Source organism: Macaca nemestrina, chromosome 2, assembly GCF_043159975.1.
Source record: "Macaca nemestrina isolate mMacNem1 chromosome 2, mMacNem.hap1, whole genome shotgun sequence".
Lineage (NCBI taxonomy): Eukaryota > Metazoa > Chordata > Mammalia > Primates > Cercopithecidae > Macaca > Macaca nemestrina.
Window position 1 is genome coordinate 113,450,287 of NC_092126.1, and position 8,992 is coordinate 113,459,278.

Sequence of the window (8,992 nt, forward strand, 5' to 3'; positions counted from 1 at the left end):
CTGGGCCTCACCCTCCGAGCCAGCTAGCAGTTCATTTCAAGGGAGAGAAAGGGACGTTAGGGTTGTTTCTCCCACTGATTGTGGAAGGACAGTGCAAGTTTGAGGGACTGGATAAATGACATCAGTGGGCCCAGCCACACAGGCTGTAAAGGATGTGGGCATGCGCAAAAGTCGCACTAATTGTTTCTAAAACCGTATTTGTAGCCACGTTTTAATGTATCAGTATAATGCTCTAGAACGGTAGTTCTCAACTCTGACGGCACACAGAATATCCCTGGAAGCTTTAAAAAAACAAAACAAAAACTAGGACTGGCGAGGTGGCTCACGCCTGTAATCCTAACACTTGGGAGACCGAGGTGGGCGGATCACTTGAGGTCAGGAGTTCCAGACCAGCCTGGCCAACATGGTGAAACCCCATCTCTACTAAAAATACAAAAACTAGCCATCCTTGATGGCTCGTGCCTATAGTCCCAGCTACTCGGGAGACTGAGGTGGGATCCCAGGAGGTCGAGGCTGCGGTGAGCCGTGATCATGCCCCTGCATTCCAGCCTAAGCACCAGAGCAAGACCCTGTCTCAAAAACAACAACAACAAAAAACTAATGCCTGGACACCAGCCCTAGAGATTTTGATTTAATTGAATTTAGAGTAAGGTGGAGTGTTGGGGAACCAGGCATCACTATTGTTTTAAAAGTACCCCAGGGGGCCGGGCGCGGTGGCTCACGCCTGTAATCCCAGCACTTTGGGAGGCCGAGACGGGCGGATCACGAGGTCAGGAGATCGAGACCATCCTGGCTAACACGGTGAAACCCTGTCTCTACTAAAAAATACAAAAAACTAGCCGGGCGAGGTGGCGGGCGCCTGTAGTCCCAGCTACTCGGGAGGCTGAGGCAGGAGAATGGCGTAAACCCGGGAGGCGGAGCTTGCAGTGAGCTGAGATCCGGCCACTGCACTCCAGCCTGGGCGACAGAGCAAGACTCCATCTCAAAAAAAAAAAAAAAAAAGTACCCCAGGGGATTTGCCATTGCAAAGAATCATTATTTGTAATTTCCTAGATGCAAAGCAATAAAAACAACAGGAAAACAGGCAACAACAGGCTTTCCCAAAAGGCCCTTATTTTTAGAGATGGTTTTAAAAAGCAAAAATTAGGGATTGGCACCACTGCTCATGTTTTTTTCTGAAGCAATTAATTCACTTTACAGCCTTATGGTTTATTCTCCCAACAGTTAATAGGATGAAAGAAAAAGTCAAATCACTCCTCTGACTTTCCCTCCTGCTCCACAAGCACCTGGGGGCAGTGTCCTGTCCCTCTCTGAGCCCTACACTGGAGTTAGGGTAGAGCTCCGTCCTTGGGCTTTTCTTCCAGTCTCACATGGCTGCCACCATAGCCTGCTTCCGCAACACTGACCTGTGACTGACATGGTGAAAAAGCTGTGGCCTTTCACTGAAGATGGCTTTGCATAAGGCTATCAAGTTCTTCCACATAGTCTAAGGGAACTTTTCTCACTCCCCTGTCCCCCACTTTTAGGTAAGGACATAAGAAAATGCCCTATTCCTTAACTGAGAGTCTCTCCAGGTTTCCACAGGTCACTCAGTATTTTATCTCCTCATTAGCTCAGAAGTCCACGTTCCCTCCCTTAGGGCAAGAATCATTTATACAGTTTTTTTCTCTAATTATTACACTATAAGAGTTTGAGCCATAAGCTGGGCTTGGTGGCACAGGCTTGTAATCCCAATTACTCCAGAGGCTGAAGCAGGAAGAATTGCTTGAGCCCAGGAGATCAAGTCTGAAGTGAGCCATGATCCATGGACAACAAGAATGAGAGAGTCAAGAAAGAAGGAAGGAAGGAAGGGAGGAAGGGAGGGAGAGAGAGAGGGAGGGAGGGAGGGAGGAAGAAAGGAAAGAAGGAAGGAGAGTTTAAGTCAAGATATAACATTCTCTGCTTGGTACAGAAATGTTCTGACTATATTCCTTTTCTTTTTCTTTCTTTTTTTTTTTCCACTTTAGAGATGGTGGTTTCATTATGCTATGTTGACAAGGCTGGTATCAAACTCTTGGCCTCAAGCAATTCTCCCATCTTGGCCTCCCAAAGTACTGGGATTACAGGGCATAAACCACCATGCCTGGCTAATATCCTGCCTGTATTTCATTAACTTGAAGTTACACCCTATAGAATTCATCTCCATAGAAGACTAATTTAATTTAATTTATTTACTTATTTTTTTCAAACGAAGTCTCTATCGCCCAGGCTGGAGTGCAGTAGCTCCATCTCAGCTCACTGCAACCTCCGCCTCCCAGGTTCAAGCAGTTCTCTGCCTCAGCCTCCCGAGTGGCTGGGATTACAGGCATCTACCACCACGCCCAGCTAATTTTTGTATTTTTAGTAGAGACAGGGTTTCGCCATCTTGGCCAGGCTGGTCTTGAACTTCTGACCTCGTGATCCACCCGCCTCAGCCTCCCAAAGTGCTGGGATTACAGGTATGAGCCACCACACGCGGCCCAGAAGACAAATTTAAAGTTTTCTTTTCTTTTTTTTTTTTGAGACGGAGTTTTGCTCTGTCGCCCAGGCTGGAGTGCAGTGGTGCGATCTTAGCTCACTGCAACCTCCGCCTCCTGGGTTCAAGCAATTTTCTGCCTCAGCCTCCAGAGTAGCTGGGTGTGCACCACCACGTCTGGCTAATTTTTGTAATTTTTGTATTTTTAGTAGAGATGGTGTTTCCCTATGTTGGTCAGACTGGTCTCGAACTCCTGACCTCGTGATTCACCCATCTCAGACTCCCAAAGTGCTGGGATTACAGGTATGAGCGACCGTGCCTGGCCAGTTTTTTGTTTTGTTTTTTTTGAGACAAAGTCTTGCTCTGTCACCCAGTCTGGAGTGCAGTGGTACTATCTCGGCTCACTGCAACCTCCACCTCCCAGGTTCAAGCGATTCTCCTGCCTCAGCCTCCCGAGTAGCTGAGACTACAGGCATGCACCACCACGCCTAGCTAATTTTTTTATTTTTAGTAGAGAAGGGGTTTCACTGTGTTGGCCAGGATGGTCTCGATCTCTCAACCTTGTGATCCACCCACCTCGGCCTCCCAAAGTGCTGGGATTTTAGGTGTGAGCCACTGCACCCAGCCAATTTTTGTATTTTTAGTAGAGACGGGGTTTCACCATGTTGGCCAGGCTGATCTCGAACTCCTGATCTCAAGTGATCCGCCCGCCTCAGCCTCCCAAAGTGCTGGGATTATAGGTGTGTGCCACTGCACCCGGCCTAATTTTTGTATTTTTAGTAGAGATGGGGTTTCACCATGTTGGCCAGGATGGTCTCAATCTCCTGACCTTGTGATCTGCATCCACCCACCTTGGCCTCCCAAAGTGCTGGGATTACAGGCGTGAGCCACCACGCCCGACCAAATTTAAAGTTTTCTACCTAACTAGTTCTTGACAGTCTCCATGTTGACCTCAGGATTTCTTCCAGAATCTTACTATTCCTGTTAAGCACATCAGTTCCACGAGATAGTACCACTATCATCTGGAAGTATTACATCTACTTAGCTAAGCAAGTGGCCATATATCTCATATATTTCTTGCTAAGACTTGTGCCTAAGACATTCTCATAGACCAAATCAAGGTGGCTACTTACTAAAACATCTTAGGTTATTACTTAAAACTTTGTTTTAATCCACTTTTTTTTTTTTTTTTTTTTTTGAGATGGAGTTTTGCTCTTGTTGCCCAGGCTGGAGTGCAATGGTGCAATCTCAGCTCACCACAACCACCGCCTCCCGGGTTCAAGCGACTTTCCTGCCTCAGCCTCCTGGCTGGGATTACAGGCATGCACCACCACGCCTGGCTATTTTTGTATTTTTAGTAGAGATGGGGTTTCTCCATGTTGGTCAGGCTTGTCTCGAACTCCCGACCTCAGGCAATCCACCCGCCTTGGCCTCCCAAAGTGCTGGGATTACAGGCGTTAGCCACCATGCCCAGCCTTCTTTGTTTTTTGAGTCAGGGTCTTACTCTGTCACCTAGGCTGCAGTACAGTGGCTCACTGCAGCCTTGACCTCCTGGGCTTAAGTGATCCTCCTACTTTAGCCTCCTGAGTGGCTGGGACCACAGTTGTGTGCCACCACATTGGGCAAGTTTTAAATTTTTTGTAGAAATGGCATCTCCTTATGTTTCCCAGGCTGGTCTGGAACTCCTGGGCTCAAGCAATCCTCCTACCTTGGCCTCCCAAAGTGTTGGGATTACAGGTGTGAGCCACTGTGCCTGGATTTTTGTTTTTATATAGAGACAGTCTCAATATGTTGCCCAGGCTGGCCAGGAACTACTGGGCGCAAGCCATCCTCCCACATCAGTCTCCTGAGTAATTAAGACGACACACCCAGCAAGGATACACTTTAGCTACAACCTTGTAGCACCTCAGGTTCTAACATCTTCACTAAAGCTAGAAAAGAGAGGAAATATGGTGAAGAACACATCTAATTGTTACATTTCTTCAGCCTTCACTTTTCAGCTATGGCAAGTTACTTAACCTTTCTGGGCTCGGGTTTCCTTAACTACAAAAGGGGAGGCTGGGCCCGGTGGCTCATGCCTGTAGTCTCAGCACTTTGGGAAGCTGAGGCAGGTGGATCACCTGAGGTCAGGAGTTCGGGACTAGCCTGGCCAAGATGCTGAAACACTGTCTCTACTAAAACTACCAAAAAAATTAGCTGGGCGTGGTGGTGTGAGCCTGTAATCTCAGCTACTAGGGAGGCTGAGGCAGGAAAATTGCTTGAACCCTGAAGGCGGAGGCAGAGGTTTCGGTGAGCTGAGATCTTTCAGCCTGGGTGAAAGAGCAAGACTCCATCTCAAAACAAACAAACAAACAAACAAAAAAATGGTGGCTCATACCTGTAATCCAGCACTTTGGGAGGCTGAGGCGGGTGGGTCATAAGGTCAAGAGATCGAGACAATCCTGGCCAACATGGTGATACCCTGTCTCTACTAAAAATACAAAAATTAGCTGGGTGTGGTGGCACATGCCTGTTGTCCCAGCTACTCAGGAGGCTCAGGTGGGAGAATTGATTGAACCGGGGAGGCGGAGGTTGTAGTGAGCCAAGATCGTGCCACTGTACTGCAGCCTGGCGACAGAGTGAGACTCCATCTCAAAAAAAAAAGGGGGAAAATGTCATGCAGTTATTACAAGGATTAAATGAAATCATAGATGAAGTGCCAGCACCATGCCAGGCACATGGTGTGATAAAGTGTAGCAATTATTATTACCCCAGGAGATTAGGCTTAAACCAATAATAATTAGTTCCTTAATATGGTATACCTCTTAAGAGGATAAAGTATTATCTGATAAGTGAAAGACCCATCAATAAAGGCCTAGTTTGAGAAGCAAAGTCAAAATACCTGTAATTCTTTTTTTTTTTGAAACACAGTCTCTGTTGCACAGGCTAGGGTGCAGTGGCGTGATCTCGGCTCACTGCAACCTCCACCTCCCAGGTTCAAGCGATTTTCCTGCCTCAGCCTCCTGAGTAGCTGGATTACAGTGTCCACCACCATGCCCAGCTAATTTTTGCATTTTTATTAGAGATGAGGTTTCGCCATATTGGCTAGATTGGTCTCGAACTCCTGAACTCAGGTGATCCACCCACCTTGGCCTCCCAAAGTGCTGGGATTACAGTCATGAGCCACCTCACCTAGCCAAAATACCCACAGTTCTGTTCCTCCTCTTCCCTGAAAACTGTTAGCACTGGTGTGGCCTTAGTGCTCAAGGCTTAAACTTTGCTTTCCCATCTCTGCTTACTCCTTTACTCCCTTGGTTATCTCGTCCATGCCTGTGGCTTTAGACATTAGCAATATGTTGATACCTCCCAGATTTGTATCTCTAGTACTGATCTTTATCCTGAACTCCAGACTGATGGAACCGACTTCCAGCTCCACATCTCACTTGTCTACTGGTTATCAGAAAACTCAACCTACCCAAAACTGAGCCCCTGCTCTTCCTACCAAAACTGTTCCTCCCATATCTTTCCCTTTCTTCCTTCATTCCAGTCCAACAGGTCTGTCTCCTGTTTCTGCTGTGGTCACACTGCTGCAAGTACCATCCTTCTGTGGTTGGATTTTTTCTTTCCTTGAGATGGGGTGTTGCTCTGTTGCTCAGGCTGAAGTACAGTGGCATGATTGTGGCTCCTCCCAAGTCTTGTAGGCTGCTGAATTTGGTTTCTGTAAGAAGGGAGATGGAAAGTTGTCAGAGGGCTCCCAACAGAGAAATATCATAACCTGACTTCCACGTTAACAGGATTCCTCTGGTTGCTGTGTGGAAAACAGACTGAAGGTGGGAAAGGGGAGAAGCAGAACTGCTAGTTGGGAGGCTGCTGCAATAATCCAACCACATTGTTTGAACCTAGGAGTTCAAGGCTGTAGTGAGCTATGATTGTGCCACTGTACTGCAACCTCCACACCTTCCTGAACCTCACATTTCTCCCAAAACAATTCTGTTTCAGACTCCTTACTGATCCTTAAAAATCCTAGTCATGCTCACACCTCAGGGCCTTTGGCCTTGCTGTTCTTTCTGTCCAGAACATTCTTTCCCCAGGTATCCCAATAACTTTGTTCCTCATCTTCTTTGGGTCTTTATTCCAAGAGCTCAGTGAGGCCTTCCCTCACAGCTCTAAAGTTACAACTCCTCCCCCCGAACTCCTCACTCTCCTTCCCTCCCTTATTTTTTTCCATAGCATTACCACCACCAGAGAGACTGTGTATCTTTTTTTTTTTTTTTTTTTTTTTTTTTTTGAGATGGAGTCTCTGTCACCAGGCTGGAGTGCAATGGCACGATCTGAGCTCACTGCAACCTCTGCCTCCAGGGTTCAAGCAATTCTCCTGCCTCAGCCTCCCAAGGAGCTGGAACTACAGGCACACGCCACCAAGCCCAGCTAATTTTTGTATTTTTAGTAGAGATGGGGTTTCACCATATTGGCCAGAATGATCTCGATCTCTCGACCTCGTGATCTGCCCGCCTCAGCCTCCCAAAGTCTGGGATTACAGGCGTGAGCCACCACGCGCAGCCTTCGAGACAGTCTTGCTCAATCGCCCAGAGCTGGAGTGCAATGGCGTGATCTTGGCTCACTACAACCTCTGCCTCCCGGGTTCAAGTGATTCTCCCGCCTCAGCCTCCCTAGTAGCTGCAATTATAGGTGCAGGCCACCATGCCTGGCTAATTTTTGTATTTTTACTAGAGACGGGGTTTCACCATGTTGGCCAAGTTGGTCTTGTACTTGTAACCTCATGATCCACCCACTTTGGCCTCCCAAAGTGCTGGGATTACAGGCGTGAGCCTCCGTTCCCGGCCTAAGTCTGCTTTATTTTTGAATGCTTAATGGGCTTTTCTTGCAGCAGACTTTTTTGATCCCATAATGTTGAATTTAGGCTATAAAATCAGGTTACCTTCCCTAAGGGTCCACTGACAGGAACACCAGATGGCCAAGACTAGCAAGTCTTTCAACAATGTAGACAATACACCTAAGAACTTGAAGCTGGCAGTTGGAAGAACATTAGCTTGAAGATGCTGGAAATGATCTGCAAACCGAGTTGTGTTGCCCCGTTTTCTGCTAGATTGCTGACTTGCAGCTTCCTTCCAGTTCCTCTGTGACCTTGCACAAATCAGTCTTGGCCAGATTTATTGCCCAAGAGCTAGCAAGACCTGTGGAAGCCGGGTGATTTTTCCTTTATGGGTCAAACCTTTAACACAGATGAAACTTTTTTTTTTTGGCTTTTTTTGAGACAGAGTCTTGCTCTGTGCCCCAAGCCGGAGTGCACTGGTGCAATCTCACCTCACTGCAAACTCCACCTCCCGGGTTCAAGGGATTCTCCTGCCCCAGCCACCCGACCAGTTGGGATTACAGGCGCCTGCCACCATGCCCAGCTAATTTTTGTATTTTTAGTAGAAACGAGGTTTCACCATGGTGGTCAGGCTGGTCTTGAACTCCTGACCTCAGGTGATCCGCCCATCTTGGCCTCCCAAAATGCTGGGATTACAGGTGCCCGCCACCACGCCCGACTAATTTTTTTTTTTTTTTTTTTTTTTGTATTTTTAGTAGAGACGGGGTTTCACCATGTTAGCCAGGATGGTCTCTATCTCCTCACCTCGTGATCCACCCACCTCGGCCTCCCAAAGTGCTAGGATTACAGGCGTGAGCCACCGCGCCCAGCCTAAGTTTTGTATTATTAGTTGAGACGGGATTTCACTATCTTGGCCAGGCTGGTCTTGAACTCCTGACCTCGCGATTCACCCACCTCGGCCTTCCAAAGTGCTAGGATTACAAGCGTGAGCCACTGAGCCCGGTATCTTTCTTTTCCTTCTTTTTTTCTGAGACGTAGTCTTGCTCTATTGCCCAGGCTGGAGTCAGTAGCACAGTCTCGGCTCACTGCCTTCCGGGTTTAAGTGATTCTCTTGCCTCAGCCTCCCAAGTAGCTGGGATTACAGGCACGCGCCACCACGCCCAGGTAATTTTCGTATTTTTAGTAGAGATGGGGTTTCACCATGTTGGCCAGGCTGGTCTAGAACTCCTGACCTCGGGTGATCCACCCGCCGAGGCCTACCAAAGTGCTGGGATTACAGGCGTGAGCCACCGCGCCCCTCCAATCAGTTGGAGATGGCTTAAACTTAGTTCCGAAGAAGCTCCCTTCCATTTCTCTCACACTAACGGACAATAAGGAGGCCTCGAGGTAGGCAGGCCAGGGCCGTACCCAAGCTGCTGGCAGGGTGCAAACCTCAGGAAAGTTAAGCCACCAAAAAACTGAGAGGAAAGTACAAGAAGACCGACCAGGTGTCACAGAGCAGAGAGGCCCAACCGCAACCCCTAGCACGTCCCGCGGAGGAGGGCTGGCAAGCGCGCCTTCTTATTGGATGGCGATAGGCAGCGTGCTCGTACGCCCCACCCCAGAAGGCAAGCCCCCTGCGCGCGGGGCACGGCGGGAGTAAGAGTCTGCGGGACCTGCAGCTGTACTTCATCTCCCGGCGGGCC